A 17,396-nucleotide genomic window follows, 5' to 3' on the forward strand; every position below is an offset into this window, starting at 1 on the left:
ACTTGATTGTTACACTTCTGACTTCAAAAGGTAAATAATAATTGAAAGAAATTTATTATGCTTAGTTGCTATTTATGTTACTGGTAATAGTAGTTGGACAAGCTATAGGCTTTCATTGAGAAATACTTGGTTTTAAATTCTGAGTAATTTTACCAAATACTTCTTGAATCTTTTTTTTTAATCTCTGAGCTATGAAATTTGATGTATGGACAACACCAGTGCATAAGCACACTTTCTCATCCCTGCCCCAATAAAACCTCTTGTTTTGCTTGGCAAGCAGAGTAAGGGGTGCACCTTACTTCAAAATGACAGTATGTTAACAATTCTTCCATCTATCTTTTAATAGGTTTAAAATTGGAAAATGTGTGTTTTCTGGATACTACTGTTTCAGTGGGGCAAACACTTGTAGAAATAGCAAGGTGTAAGAACATATTGAATCCTTGTTTAAGGCAATACAGGAAGATCCCTTTAAATTTTGATTGTACAGGGTTTTATCTGAGAACTCTAATGTTCATCTAATTTATGCACTGACCAGCACCCTTGCCTAGTGTTTGCTCATTAAAACAGTTTAAGCTGATGAATTTATGTTCTTGAATCTTCTTGGAAAGGCAAATAATGACTTAACACAAGAGCCACATTACAGTTGCCCTTGGTAGGGGTTTTTTGTCCTATTATGTAAAGAAGTTATTTTGCTATTCTTATGAAACTCTTACCTTAAAGAGAACACCTTTCCTGCAGGTGTCTGTCTCTCCTTGAAAAGATGACAGCTTCCTTGCTGAAGCTAAATATTCTGTAGTAAGTAGTGAAGCTGTAATTCCTTTTTAAAATTACCTGTGTGTATATAAAGCTAGTGATGAAAAGCATAAATGGTCTAGGACCACACCTTGTGTGAGAGACCTCTGACTGTGTCTGAAAATAAGTTATGGCCTCTGTGATTGCAGATGTTACACTCTAACAAATACATTAGGCATATTCACATTTCTAGTTGCCCCCCTGAGTATTTTACTAGATCTGAAAGTATGCTTAAGCATTCCTGCATTGTAGACTTTTGAGGTGCCTATTCGCTGATGACACCCTTATGTCCCATGTTGGCATGTGGCTGAAGTTTGCAAAGGACAGTTATATCATTCTGAAAATGATTCTGTGAAGCAGTTCACTTATGAATTTTGGTTGTTTATAACTCTTATACGTGAAACTTTTGATGTTGATTTGTTAATACTGAGAACTATGAAGCCAGTGAACTGATTATTTCTGGTCCAAAGGACTGCTTAGAAATATATTCTTTTGAATAACTAACAGAGAAAACTTTAAACATAAGTATACTCTCTAAACATTTGCCAATTTCGAAACCCAGTTTTTTCCTTTAGAGACTATGGTTCTGTGCACTATTGGTATTTTACACAAATTCATAAGGCATCCTGTTTAATTGATGATAGATTCAGTGTCTCGTTTATTACGTTAGTTTTGTCACTTCCTGTGGTCAGTCTGTGAAATTCTATCTGAAACTACTGGAGGTTTTTCCATATCAAAACCCTGTTCTCTTGCAGTTCTTCATACCAGTGTTTGCACAAAATGGATGTTGATCAAAAATATACCGGAACTATATTTTGATACAGTAAACTAGACTCACTGTACTGACTAGTAAGATACAGGAGGTATTCCAGGTGGTTAAAAAGGAAGAAGAGCAGTCTGAAACAACATGATCACTTAACTGTTACTGGTATTTAAATTTGGGACCAGGAAAAAGCCCCATGTTTTCCTGTAAAAATGTTTTTCTCTGCTATAGGAACAGATGTTTGGAAACAAATGCTAAATCTGTGAGCTTTTATAAGACAAACAGAAATATTGGGTGCCTTTGTTTGTAAACCAAAAAATAAACAAATCCCTTGGAAGTGTTGTTACTGTGTTTATTGTGTGTTTGAATGGCTTTAGTCTAATTTGTGGAAAATAACTGCACAGTGCGAGTGCCATCTTGCTATATGTGAGTACACTCTTCTGAGAAGCTTTGGAAGTCATGATAATGACTAATACTGCATTTTAAAAAACAAAACAAACCTTCACAATCATAAAACACCAACAAACAAAACTCCCCACAATCTAAACGCTCACGGGGTGATACCAAAACACACTTTGTTTTATTATGCTTTGTTGTAGTGACTTGTATATCAGCTAGTTTCCTCCTCACTGTCACTACCTGTTCATTTGTAGTGTTAGTTTCAAACTTAAATAAATGCTTTTTCATATGGTTTTAAATGATACTATGGTTTTGCAGTAGCTTTTGGATTAACATTTCAAAGAATTGTTACACAGCTATTTTGTAGCATCTGTGTTTTGTGGTAAGGGAGGAGAAGGTAGTGTTACATTAGTGCATCACCAGCATGGCTTGTGGATTTTTTAAAAAAACCTTAATTTCTTGGAATCATTGTATTTCAAAGATTCCTCCTTTTATTAAAAGCACACTTCTAGAGATCGGACATGATCTGCAAGCTGTGGTTTGGGGTCTGCCACCTTTCAAGTAAAGGAATGGCTATGCTTTACTTTAGGAGATAAACTCCCAAATATAGATGTGTTTTGTTGGTCTCTTTTAGATGATTAAATAGGAAGGAATAGAAAAAAGTTGTCTTGTGCTGTTAAACATTTTGCCCTTTCTTTAGAGTACAGTATTACAGTGTACGTTGTTCAAAAAGAACAGGATTATAGGAGGTAACAAGTGCCCTGCACGGAGCTGGGATGCATAACTTTTCATAGTATCTTTACATATTTGGCAATCTGCTGAGCAGACTTCAAAAACAGAAATGAAGAAAAGTCACCAAAGAATTGCTACTCTGGAGAAATGTAAGTGAACTACATTTTAAGTGCTTTAAAGTATATTCTTGTTATTTGTTCATCTTTTTGTGCTGAAGTATGTGTAATTTATCTTGTCTAGCCTGCTGACATTCGCTGTGTATTTCGAGTAAATCTCTAGGAATGGTAAAATTGTTCCAGTGGAGCTGGAGTTGTCTGCTCTTATTTTTAATGTGTTGTACCATCGTAAATATAGAAGCAAAGGTTGACAGGTCTCACTTATCACTTTACGTTTTAGGTTTTTGTGCTGTCTTATACAGTATTCAGAGCTTCTTCAGACAACTCTGTCCTCATTTCTGTCTGCAAATGGCTGCAAGTTAAAGGTTACTTAACCAAACTGAGCTGCTGCTTTTCCATCTCAAACTAAATTTAACCCTGGTTCCACTTTCAAGATATTTATAAATGCTTTCCTCCTTAATGTTATCTTAGTACTTTTCTCCAGCGTGGATTTGACATTCATTCTGGCTTTCCCTGCTCTGCAACAAATATGACTCACTGATAATTGGAAATTACGCAACTGTCTTTTCTGGAAGATGGAACAATGACAGCTTTGAGCAGCTTTTATTCTTACTATGAGAAGCGGGAGAAACTGACTAATTGGTGAAAGCTAAAGTTCTGACACACTAATGCAGTGAATAAAACTGGAATGCTCAGAGACATGGGCTCTAGGTAAGGTGGATAGGACTTTTTTTTTTTTGTTAACTGCAAGTGTAGTGATTATTACCAGAAGCTTTTCTTTTCATTCTAAATCAATTGTTACACTGTTCAGGATTGTAATTCTGTAGCTGCCACTGAAAAATTAATATCTTGACATGTAGAAGCAAGGCCTCTTTTGCTTCTTTATAAGCATGTGAAAAAACTGAAGTATCAACTTAACCGTAACATTCTTTGAAATAAAAGATGAAATCCAGAACCAAGACACCACCAATTTTCTGGGATGTAGAATGAGCAGTAAGTCTTAAATTGTCCATGCCTCCTGTGGTAGGAGTTTCTGCTACATCCCCTGCATTTGCCCCATTTGTACAGCTGAAACAGCGATTCAGTCTGCTATCGTGAGTGTCAGAAAATAGGTATGGTAATCTTGGTTTTTTATTGACAAACATCTGATTTACCTCTTAAGTGAAAAAAATTAAGTATTTCACCACTACTAACTCTTATATATCATGTCAGCCTTAATCCAGGTTCAAGACAACATCATATAGCTGAAAGTTTTTATCCTTATGAAACTTGGTATCTCTTTTTTCCTTCATTCCTCATGAAATTATGCCAGAACTAGATGTCTAGGGACACAAATAGTTACTTACTGTTTTAGATACCTAACTCGGATGGAATTCAAGAATCTAAAGTTAGGAGGCTTGATTTCCTCTATGACACAGTCTTCTCAGTATGATTCAGAATCATAAGGCAAATGTTTAAAATTAATAGGGACTTCTCAAAAGAAGTCATACTGTGAGGTGGGGAGACCAGTGGAAATAAAAAGGCATGGTTAAATTGTGGGAGCAATCTGAATGTTGTTACTGTTTATTTTCATGGTAGTATATACGTGGAGTTGCAGCTGTACTGGCACTGCATTGTCATGGGACTCATGATCCGCACTGCATATAAAGCTCGTGGTCCAAACAGAAAAACTGGACAAGAAGTTAACTGAGTCTATGTGAGCACTTCTCACTTAATGTGTTCTAGGACCCTGCTTATTCAACCTGGACTCAGATTCGGGGGAGGGACAGCAGCTAAAGATACGTTTGGAATATTGCTGACAGTGTATCAAAGCTTGTGGAGTCTGTGGAACATGAGGGTTTCTTTGCAGTTTACGGGATAGAATCCGTGCAAGCTACTTACATGGCAAAGTACAGCACTGTGTGTCCCACATACACAAGTTAATCGCACCTATGAACAGACACCTGGTGTCTTCAGATAGGCTTTAAAAAACTTACTGTACTTCAAAGAGGTAGTTAATTTTGGACATATTGCATGGATTAGGACAGGAGGGCTTGATACTTACAGTTAAGTCCTGTAAGTCCTTAGCAGGAAAAACAGAAATTTCCTGATCCACTTGCGGTGCTTGTTTCATGTTCACTTGCTTCATGTTCCTTGAGGGACTTTTTATTTGATAATGCTTAATTTTTAGGCTGTACTTAAGTACAGTTCTCCAGTTAGGTGGAGTTAGCTTTTATTTTGAGAGAGACCAGGTTGGTTTTTTGTTTGCCTGTATCTTTCAAATCAATCTTACCTTTCCTGTTCCATAATGATTCTCTCAATTCATGTCAGAGACCTGCTATTTTTGCATAAAGCATGCAGCACATACTTTCAGAATCTTGTGCCTGCTAAGTAGGGTAAGGATTCAAGCATACTTCTGGGCAGAGCAGAACAATCCTGAAGCTCTTGAGCTTTCACAGAGTACTGTAAATTAAGAACACATGCTATTCTGACTCTTAATGCAACCTTCTCCAAGCCTGAAAGTGAAAGAGGTCTCTTCCAAATACAACAGTGGAAGACCCATAACTGATTTTCCCCAGGCATTCTGTTTGCTGGCAGAGCACTTGTCTGTAATAAGCTACTTAACCCAATCTAATGTAGAATTTACAAGAATCACCCATTTCCTCTGTATCACCTTGCAAGTGACAAGCCAGGAGGCTGCTTCTATGTTTGGGTCTTGGCTTTAAAAAGACCAGAGCTCTGTATCTAACACTGTTTTGCTATGAGCTTGCATGTTTGGAGTAATTTGCACTGAGCAAACAAGCTCTTAACTGTTGGCTCCATTGTTTTCCTCCTCCACCCAGATGCTACTGCTGGTTCCCCTGCTCTTACCACCCACTCACCACGCTGTAGCTGTAGTTCCTTAAGATGAAAAGATTGCATGCTTTTGGTTGTAAATACTTCTAAAGAGTATTTCAATGTCTGGGATTAATAAAGTGGCCATTCCCCTGATGCCTAAATTCTGATTCTTGGAAACAAACACTTCTAATTCTTCTGTGACAGCAAGTATCAGTCTAAATGATGCATGTGTAAGGTTACTTGGTGAGCGGAGCATGTCTAACTACTCTTCAATCCGTGTGTGTGGTTTTAAGCTACAACTAATCTTTCCTTGTCAGTGACACCTGTGGTTTTCCTCTGTTAAATATTTGATTTGGAAAGAAAAACATGCAAGGTAGCTTCCACTCTTGGTGACTCTAATTTAAAACCAAGTCTATCCATTTTTAATAGGCGTGTGCTGCACTTAGCCTAGCAAGTCACCTTCTGGATGAACTCGTTACTTCTGTGCTGGTTTCTGCACTTTAGAGTCCAGGGGCACTTTGCACCCATATGTATGTTGAAAGAGTATGAAATGTGACTTTAAATTCTACAGAACATCAGGTGGCTGAAAGTATTTTAGGGACTCGGACTCCAATAGCATTCTGTGAAGGCCTTCCATGTAGAAATCCTCTCTGGTGAGAGAGCTGGAGAACAGCATATTTTTTTTAAATGTTAAATTATTTCCGTGTCATATCAATCTCTTCTATTACTGTAGAGAAAGAGCAAACTACTGATAGGAGTTAAACCACTGCTAGGAAATAGTAGCTATGTCTGAATTAATGAGCTTAAAATATTTTTAATCAGACTCAATAGAAAGAAGTACTGGAAAAACTCAGAGCCTCAGTATATAGAAACTGTTGATGCTTTTGTCTTTAAAGGTTGTGCTCATGCCTATCGAATAACCTTGCTTCTAATTAGAACTCTACAGTAGATTTTGTAAGCAAAAAGTACTAAGGCCAGAAAGCAAGTGGAAAAAAAGTCAACTAGTTCTTTGCACTTGTTTCTTTCTCTGTTTCAGAATTAAATGCAATCTTGTCTGTTTAGTCATTCTGTTGTAAACTCTTGGGTTTTGTGCTGCTTGTTTGTCTTTTGTTGAAATGTCAGGAGTTATTTCCCTGGGTGCCAGCAGTGATCAGTGTGGCTGGCGTAGAAGCTGAAAGAGGAATCTGGAAACAGATGCTCCCTTCACTCAGAAGCTTTACAGGTGCTTGGCATGCAGGTTTTGTAATTAACCTTTTTATGTCAGGCATCTTTTAGGGTAAGTTGGATATGATATATGGTAAGATATCTTGCCTGAAAGGGTGTCTCTTCAGGTACTTAAAAAACCCCCACAAAACAAGCCCTCCAGAAAAGCCATGCTAAGACGTCACTTGTGCACTTCAGTAGTACCCTTTTTAAATCCTGACCTGTTGTTAGCACATCAGAACTTGCATTTTCTATTAGAAAGCCATTAAAACATGGTAAGTGAAGATGATGTCTTGTGTCTTGATGAATGGTTATAATCTTCAAAGCAGGTCATCTTTCTCTTGATTCTTCTTCCCACCTGTGGGACATTGAGTGGCTCCTATTTTAAGATCACCTGTTTAGAAACCCAGGTGGGAGAGAACAGGTCATTTAGCATGTAGTGCTGCAAAAAGACATGGCTGCTGCAGAGGAACTGCTTGGGGCTTTGGAGTAGAACAAGCTCACCTGGGCCTCAGGTGATGCTGGAAGAATGGGTTGCCACCACTTAGTTAAACTGAGAGCCCTGGCTGTTAGTCCTCTGGCCCAATTTGCCTCCAGTTCCTTTTGTAGGATTTTTCAGGGTTGGTTGCTGCTGCATCTTCTAGAAGCTTTTGCTTGTTCTCTTCAATAGCAGCAGTTTCGTAGTATTCCTGAGGAAGCTGTTCAGGAGATGGACAAAATCTCAGGTAAGAGAAAAGCACAAACGGGCGGTTTTCAGAAGAGAAAAGGCTCAGAGGTTCCTCTGAACAGCGGCTTGTTTGAACTGACCCACACTGAACTTGCTGCTCCACTTGTTCATCTCTTCTGCATCATCTGTGTGCCCTCCATGCTGGCTTGTAAGTAGTGCTTCCAGAGGGACTGCTTGCTTTCTCTGCTTGGCAGTGTTTGATTAAAGCTTTTGTGCTCAACTGCAGGCCTTGTGCAGCTGTAGTTCTCTCATCAGCAATTTTTCTTTATTCTGTTGAGTGTATGTAGTTTGTTAGCGGGTGTTCAAATCTGCTTCACAGCTTCTGGGTTTTGTAGAACTTGTTGAATGCTCTCCTAAATGCACTGGTTGTTAATGACTTTCATTGTGCAGTGCTTTGTCTTCTCAGTACTTCAATATCCTTAGCCTGGGTAGCTTTGGAGGCTAGTGCAAATTCAAGATATAGCTCACCAGGAAAACAGTGATGTGATTTCATATGTGCAGAATCAGGATTCCAGCTTGTAAGGTGTAGAAGTGATTTCTTCGGGGTTTTTTTTGTTGTTGTTTTTTTTAATCTAAAATGTGTAAAGTTAAAAACTACCACTTTTTTGCTTCCAACTATCTGTAATATATACTGTCTATATAGGACTTCTCAAACTACGTGTACAGTGCACGTGACTGTCCACCCTTCTTGTTTATTGTTGGTTTTATGTTCCCTGGAAACAGTCTTTTGTTGACAGGATCCGATTTAGAACAGGTATATTCACGGTAGATTTTAGTCCTTTGTTTCTTTACAGTATTACCCTGTGTTAATCACATTATGAACATATACAGTAATTTGCAAGCATTGTATAATAATTTGAAAAAATGTCCAAAGTGTTTAATGTGTGCATGTCTCAATTTCCATAAACATGTATGTATAAAGAGTAATATATATATATACATATTGCCAGATTTTACTCTTCTGTTTTGTTCATGACTTCTGATTTCCTGTTTTATCTGTGGCTCCTTTTGGAACTGAGGTAGGAAATGCTTAACCATTACTATTTCCAAAATGTAACTGCTTGAGAAGGCTAAACATAGGATGCCTGTGCTAACTTGTGCCATCTGTTAGGCGCTTGGCTTGCGTCAAAACTGCACCAGTCCAGTGCTGCCTTAAGTTCTTTAGCTGCGTTGATGCAGTGGTCTTCCTGCTGGTGGGATGAAAGAGAACAGTTTGGTCTGAGAAAACACAAAGCTAGTCTGGATACAGCATTATTCGAAATTCTGTGGGCTGCTGATTGATGCTGAGGTATATACTTGTGCCCGTGGTGAGCTTCTGAAAGAGAGTTCTGAAGTATGCGGCAGTGGTAGGTGCGAAAATGTTAATAGACTTGACAAGCTTATGGTTTCTTGGAAGCACCAGAAACGGGGTGCATGGGCTTGTCACTGGTGACTCAACATAGATGTGGAAGATGGGAAGAAACATTTCATCCTTTATTGCAGTAATTGCTACTTCAACCTTGTCTAAAGCCTTATGCCCTGCTTCCTTTTGACAGCAAAAAGTACGTGTGTAAAAGAAATGGGAAAGTAGTAAAAGAGTCATATTTTATACAACTGGATTAAATAAAACTTGTGTAGCTTGTGGTATGTGTGAAAGTAAAAAATGAGAAATAAACAGAAAGTGTATGATGAATCATTGCTCTTAAAAATATTTCTACTGTTGTCCTTTTCCTTGGGGTGGAAAGTATAGCTGCTTTAGAGCTTGTGTTTTGAAAGGAAGCACAAGTTATTGGAAACACAGATCTTTTTTTTTTTTTTTTTTTTTTTTTTGCTCCTGTAGGAATCCGTTATTGATAAAATTGCTGTAGCATGATGTCTCTTGGACTGCTTAATGAGTATCTGAGGGAAAATAAAAGGTACAAAGGCTGTAACTGAAATCTGATTGCATTGCTGGTTTGGAACAACAGATTCCTGGCCACTGGCTGGGATGTCTTGGAGCTAAAGTAATTTGAATACATGTGATGTTAATTACTAAGCTCTGCTTAGATTTAACTGCAGGATCATTTTGAACTGTGTGTATTGGTAAGCTTGCTATGAAAGCAATAGTCAGTTGCTGTTATGTATTTGGATGGTAATATTGTCATAGCCAATTTTCTGACACTCCTGTCACTTTTTTTTTTTTTCTTTAGAAAAGAATGACTGAAGATTAGTTGTTTGTATGGAGTTAAGAAACACAGAGCCCAGATTTCTTTCCTGGCAATTAACTACTTTAGAAAAGAGGCTTGCCTTGGGAGACTGTTTGTAAGTGGTGCATGTCTACCAATAGAGTATTTCAAAAAGTACTAAAGTAAATCTGTAACTTTAATGCTATACAGACAATACCTGCTGTAATATAATATTTAGGCAGAAATTTCTAACTAATAGAATTAAATATTTTCTATGTCAGTATGGAATAGATTAAAATACTAGCCCCAGCTAAAGTATTTCCAGATAAAAATCATCTTCTCCAAATTATATAATTGTAAAGCTTACACAAAAACTAAGCCAAGCATATATGTGCATGTATACTCACGTACACAAATATATAAATGGCTCTTCAGTTTCAGGATCCTTAGGAAAAGCTGAAATGCTTCAAGGTGTATGAGAAGATTTTTCACTGTTCTGTAGAATTAAGAGGCTTATCATCTCAATTTCTTCATTATAGGTGTATTAAATCCAGTATGTGGTTTGCAGCCTTGTATTTCTATGTGTAAGTTAGTTACTGCACGTAGAGAAGGTGGTGTGTGCATTGTTGGTAAGTTCTATTCAAAACTCAATTGTTCTGGAGCAGAAAGGACAAACAAGAATTCAAAAAGTCTTAAATATTTTTATGACAACATTAAGATGTGTAGGCTCTAGATTTACTGGTGCGTTTGAAGGGTGACAACTGTTAAATGAACTTGCAGAGAGATGGAATCAGTCTTAAAGAACTCTGCACGTGCTTGAGCAGGTAGCAATAAATGGAAGGGTGAGAGAAAAGGAGCAAGTTCAGTTGCATTCCACAAAAGGCATTTTTTTTCCTGTCAGTTAATGAAAGCAACCTAGAAGCTTCTACCTGTACACATTTGAGAGAGGGGGGAATAAGTTTACTTTATCTACAGCTCTGTAGCAGCTGTACTCTAATCTTTAGAGCAAACTTGAATGCACAGCTAAGCAGTGGTTGAGTAAAAGTGCTGATACTCCATTAATAACAGTATTGCAGATGTTGTTGCTTCAGTGAGTTTATGGATTGGCAATTTGAATAGCCAAAAGACAGCAAGCCAAAAGAGGAAGTATTAAAATAGGGATCATACAATGGACTATTGTTGCACGCAGACTGTTGGGTAAGCAGTGATAAACAGTGCATGTTGATGGAAACTATTGTATGCTCTCTTTTGAAAACTTAATTGTGGCTTCTGAAAAATATGGCATTAGTACTGCATGGGCTGCTGTTAGCCTGCTTCACTTGTGTAATATAACTGCAGTTACATGCCTTGAGACAGATGCCTAATCTTTTGTTTGCACACGTATTTCTCTCTCTTGTTAGGTGGCAATCACACTCTGAATGCTCTGTGTGCAGAGATAGGAAATATAGCAAATTCTGATGACCAGCTCCAAGTTAGTTACATTCTGACACTGTTTCTCAGAGCCCCTGTTGTTAGGAGACTGTTGGTGTTTCCATAGTAAACTCTAGGTCTGCAGCCTGAAGCCTTTCAGGGTAGCACTTGGCAAACAAGTCAGGCCTCTTCTTGCTGTCATTGGTCTCAACTGCAGGATAGCAAAGTGAGGCTTCTGGGGGCCTTGAAACAGGTATTGCATCAAGGACACTTTGCGTGGCAAAGCTAACTCTTCCCAAGGATTCTTGAATACATTACTCTCTGCTGGGGAACAGGATTGTTCTGCTTTAAAGAGCCTTTTCCAGAGAGGGAAAAATGACTAAAGAGAGAACCCATGCAGTTCAGATGCTGTTTGAGGTTGGCCAGTTAAAGCTACACTGGAGCAGATGATTTGATACCCAGCAAACTTTAATTTTAAATGTGGTGTTTTTTACTTCAAAAATCACAAGCTTTCTATAGTAGAGAGCTCTGACAGGTGCCAGCCGTAGTCAAACTATGGAGAATGGAGCTTCCCCTGGATTGATTATTGTACCAAGAGGTCAAGATTATTAGCCTTGGCTCAACTCAGGGACTTTTAGCTGTTGAAGCTTCTGGGTGTCCAACTGGTCAGAAACATAGGTGCAAACTGTGCAGCAGAAGAGTGACTTTACGTAGGTTATGAATTAATCTTTTTCTTTGTTTTAAAGTTAGTTTAGCCATCGTGCTATTTTGACCATTGCACTCAAAAGTGCAATGTTAAATGAGATTCAAGTCTTGGCTTTTTTATTTAATTATATTGCTTAATGTTCAACTTTTTAATGACAAACCAGGTATTTTGGAGTAAGGAATGAATGAGGGTAACTAAAAAAAAAATAAAAATTTTAATTTTAAGAAGCTAAAGCATACCCAGATTCTATTGTCAAGGTCTTTCCACGTTTATAAGTCTACACAGTTGCTTTATGCATGTCAAGTTTATTTGATTTGTTCTAAGAGTTAGGTGAACCTTTGCTAAACAGACCTCACAAAGCTCTGTTAAGGGCTCTGAAAGCATAGGACATCAGAATGTAAGTAGAAGCTTTTCATGCTCGGTGTGTTGAATCTGGGTCCATGGGATAGGCTCTGTGGCGCTGCAGTGTTAAACTCAAATATATCTGGTGTTTGACTTTCACTGAACACACCTATTAAACTAACCACTAGTTTCTTGTGTGATTCTTTCCTGCCTGCAACAATGAAAACACTGGAGACTACTTGAATTATTAACTCTTTGTAGTCTGAAGTCAGGCATCCTTCCTGCAACTTTAGAGAGGGTCTGAAGCTGCGGAAACCATTTGTTTGCTGCCTGGGAACAGTTCAGAATTCCAAAGACTATACCAGGTCCATGGAGAACCTCTAAAATTGCAAGTAGAAATAGAGTGCAGAAAGAAGATAGTGCTCATCTCAATAGAGGAAAGCATGCAGAAGCTGCTAAACCGAAGGAGTTGCTTGTTGGGAAGATCTTGAATGTCAGTGGCAGAGCTTCCATCGCCTGACCTGTCATGCTAGACCACAGCCCTGTTGTGTCTCCTGTTCTCATCACCACACATGATTTCAGCCTCTGGAAGCCTTTTTTTTTTTTTTTTTTTTTTTTGTAGGCTATTCTGGAGGTCAAGATGTGCTTCACTGAAGTTTGCTGTACTTGGTTTGCAGATTTATCTATCCTACCCTATTTCCTTTCATCCATCTGTACATACACTCAAGCCTTATATGTTTGGGCTCTCTTTGCATCAAAAGATATTAAAAACCTACAGTTTACCCCTGACCTGTGCTCTAGAGATGGTAGAGAGTTCCTAACTCATGAATTAGTGATGGAACCCCATGCATATTACATGAAGGCAAGGAACAGTGCAGCAAGTGATGTGTACTAATTCAGTATAAGCTAGCACAGAGTGGCACAAAACGACAGTATTCTGCAGTGTTTGTGAACTGCAGCGTTCTGAGGGCTTGACATGGCACTTTCCTACATAAAAAGGGTTGCATTGTGCACAAAGTTGTGAAAGAAACACTGCTATTCAGTATGTTTCAGCTGTTTTTTTCTGTAGGGAGTTAGTATTTGCTGCCTAGTTTGTTTGGAGTTTGTTTTTTGTGCGTGATTTTTTTCCTGTTGTTTGATGTGGGGTTTTGTGGTTGGGTTTTTTTTTGTTTCTTTTTCAGAACTGACCATAGGTCTTGCATGATCAGCACAGTGCTCACAGCTATGTGGCTGACCTCCGTGGCAGTGACGTCTTAAGTCAAGCATGTGCAGAATTTGTAGGTGGCTTAGTTCTATTTCCTGTATACATCAACTTAAGAATAAAGCTTGTTCATTGTAATTTAACACTATGTCTGTGTTGGTTTAAGTCATGTGTCTTTGACCCTAGAATGAACATACTGACCAGTTCCCTTGTGCTACATACTGCTATTAGAAATAGCAGCAGTATGAAGAAAGAGGGCTGACATGAAAATTTGCCTGTTTAGCTTAGGTGGACTGTATTTCAGTTGTTTCAAGGGGAAAGAATTAAGCTTCAACTAATGCTGATTGCATGGAATATATATCTGCTGATGAAAGGCAAAAGCCATTTCCTGAGTTTGAGTAGAATGTGGTTTCTGTACTGTTCTGTGATGCTCATTAAAGGCCTCCAGTTTTTGACATACTGCAAGAAAAGTGACCAGTTGGTGTAGTTCAGTTTTCTACCTACTGTAGTTTCATACCAGCCCTGGAACTCCTTTGAATTAACTTTCTTAAGCTATTAGAACTTGTCTGTGATCATTTTGTGGCAATGTGTTGCATGAAGCTTGCTCTGGCCTGTCATTGCAGCTGTGGTAGTCGTGACCTAAACCCTCAGGCTCTGTCAGCTTTGCCAAATCTTGCTAAGATAGTTGAAATTATCCCTTCCAAAGCAGGGATATGATGGAATGGTTGTACATACGTGTCTCCTTCACAGTATGTGTGATGATGTTACTTACAGCAATGGGCACTTTTTTTTAAGCTCCATTATTTAGCATTTTTTTTCCCCCTTTGGCTCTTCTTGCCTCTTCTCCTTGCCACAATTGCTTTTGCAAAGTCTTAAGTTGTGTACTGAATGTTTTTTAAGGCAGGCTTCTCATTTCCTACTCTGTATTTAGAGCTACATTTGCCACTGCAGATATGGGAAATCCCAGTTTCAGGAGAAACATTTTCTACTTCCTATCTTTCATCCTGCTGTGTGGTATCTTCTGGAGCACAACTTTCCCTAAGGAAGAGAACTAGTAGCATTATTGCTGGCTGGTGACATCTATGCAGTGATTCTGCTGTGGCAGAAGATGGTGTAGGTGGTCACATTGGTACAAGCTGCTTGGAAGCAGGAGGCTAGTTATGAAGGTGAGAAAATAACCATGTTAATGTGATAATTCTAAGCCACCTAAAGCTTAAATGCAGGTGATTTTTGTATTGTGTGCATACCTGTACTAGGATGAATTCTACTTAAATTTGCAGAATGGTTTTGCAATTACTGTCCCTTGTGCACTCAGCATTGAGAGTGAGGTGCAAAACTGGAAAAGCCATATAAAAATCCTGCAGTGAGATCTGTGCTGTATATCCTTTTTACTCATAATGGGGTCCCTTATTACAATTAGTGAACATCACAGATTTCTTGGTTTTCCTTAAGCCTCCTCTGCAGTCATTAAAACAGGTTTAAATTTATTCCTATAGAGTCTATTAATAGGATTATAAACTAAACTCTTAGTGTTACTTTAGATATCTCACTGGGTTTGAACAATGCTTGTCTTGCAGCATGGAGCATAAACCATTTATTTTTAGTTCTACAGCTACTTGAATGGCTGCATGTTTACTATACCAGGCAATATCAAACTGTCCAGTGTAGACCAACTACCTCCATGACAGAATTGGTGTTGCTCTGCCATCTTATGGCAGACCTGAAAATGGAACACAACACTTCCTAATTTAGTTTCCGTGCAGGTTATACATATTAATATGGGGCAGCTGGAAAAGCAAACACAAATGCAGTTGATTCTGCTATTGGCTGTATTTTAGTTATAAAGAAAGGAAATATCCCTTCACTGATCAGTAATTCTGTTTGATTTAGCTTTCTCCACCTCTTGGAAATTGTTTTCTTGTTGGGCTTGAGCTGATTTTGCTTGTGCTTTGCATGCTGTTATGTTACTCTGTTAATATAAGAGGAGACCTTAAGTTCTGGTTTTCACTTTATTGCAGTCTGGTTCTCTTCTTCTCTGTGTCTCCCTTACCATATTTAAATGTGGGGGTTGTTCACCTTGTAGTCTTTCACAAAGAAACCCAAAACCCACTATCCTGATTTCAGCCTGGAAGGTACTTGCCCCTAAAGATGAAATACACCCTTTTGCAGTTCTGGCAAATATAAATAGCTCTGTGACCATGCTAATTTGTCACTGGTCTCTTTTCTGGATTGACCACTCAGTCCAAACTTGCTCTCTGATTCTCCCTACACTGATTGCATTTTCCCCTGAGTCCTGAAGAGATTGATTAGCCACAGAGACCAAAGCTGGCCAAGAGCAAACAGACCATGGTTATATGACAGCTTCCTGTAACAGTGAAAGCCGGTTTCTGTTGACTGATCAAGAGCAAATACATAGATCACTTTCAGACTTCCTTCTCCTCGACTTTTAAGCTAGTTTGTAGAATCATTCATCGCTGATCAGCTACCATTTGGACTCAGTTCCATCCCTGTAGGGCAGTTGTACTCTCTGTGAAATAGACTGTGCAGTGGTACCAAGAGCTTTGGGCTTCCAGTGCTGATCTTAGAAGGCACCTGGAGTGTTGTCCTTCTATGTCCTGTTCTTGATGTGAATCGCAGACTAAACTTGGCAGTATGGCCCTGCTCACCTAATCTTTCTCTTCAGAATCTTTCTGAAAAAGCATGCAAGAACTCCTCTCGCTGCTGTCTGCCTGAGATGATGTATTTATGTATTTTGAGAATATTCTTAATTGCACTGTAATAGTGTAACTGTTTTTCCTATGTTAAAATCAGAAATTAAAATGTATTCCCCAAAAACCAGGTGAGCTGTTGGATTTATTTTGGACCATGTGCCTGTTAGGCATCAATGTAGTATTATCCAGTGTAATTAATATGAGTATCTTCTATGCAGCAGACACATTTTCCTTTTATACATTGTTCTGTTCATGATATTTTGAACCTTGTTCAAAGATAGTATGTGGTCAGAGATTGCTGGGAAATGTGTATCTGGGGCAAGAGTACCTAACGCTGGGGAAAGGTGACAGGTTGGGAGTGTGGTCTCGTTTGTATTTGTTTCACACCAGTGATAGGGAAGCAGGTTGTATGCCCCCTTCTACCTGATGTTACTGTTGCATCTGTCTTATTGGCATATACCTCATTTATAATATTGGACATAAAATAATGCAGTCATCAAAAGGCTATGTGAAAGGTGGCTCTTATGTTCAGTTCTTATGTTGGGTTTTTTCCCATGATAATACACTAAAGCCATCATAGAAACAAGCATTCAGACCTTGAAAATACTGTCTGTCCAGTTATGATTTCCTAGTATCAGGCCCAAAGATGAGAGAAGCGGTAGCAAAGCACAAGCTGATACTTGTGGAGGTGAAATGGAGATTTATTTGTATCAGATGGTCAATACAAACATGTCACATGATTCCTATGCTGAGGATGGTGATAGAACAAATTGTTGTCAAGGACAACAAAAAGGACTTTAGGTATATCAATAGCTAAAGGAAGACTGGGGAAACCGGGCACAGTGTGCGTGCTCAGTTATGTAGGACACAGAAAGGGCAGAGTTACTAAATGCCAACTTTTGATTCAGTTTTTATTTCTAAGGCCAGCTTTCAGGAATTCCAGTCCCTGGAGGTAAGAGACAAAATCTAGAGAAAGACTTTCTCTTGGTTGAGGAGAATCAAGATAGAGATCACTTAGGCAAACTTGATACCCACAAATCCATGTGCTCTGATAGGATACACCCAGAGTGCTTAGGGAGATGACAGATGTTATTGCTGTGCCACTCCATCATCACTGAAAGGTCATGGAGAACAGGAGAGATACCTTTAGGACTGCAGGAAACACAGTGTAACTCCAGCCTTCAAAGAGGGCAAGAAGGAGACCCAGGAGACTACCTGCAAGTCAGCCTTACCTCCATCCCTGGAAAGGTGATGGAACAGCTCGTTCTGGATGACACCTTTAAGCACATGGAAGAAAAGAAGATTATCAGGAGTGATAGCATGGATTCACTAC

Source organism: Gallinula chloropus (genome assembly GCF_964237585.1).
Source record: "Gallinula chloropus genome assembly, chromosome: 4".
Classification (NCBI taxonomy): domain Eukaryota; kingdom Metazoa; phylum Chordata; class Aves; order Gruiformes; family Rallidae; genus Gallinula; species Gallinula chloropus.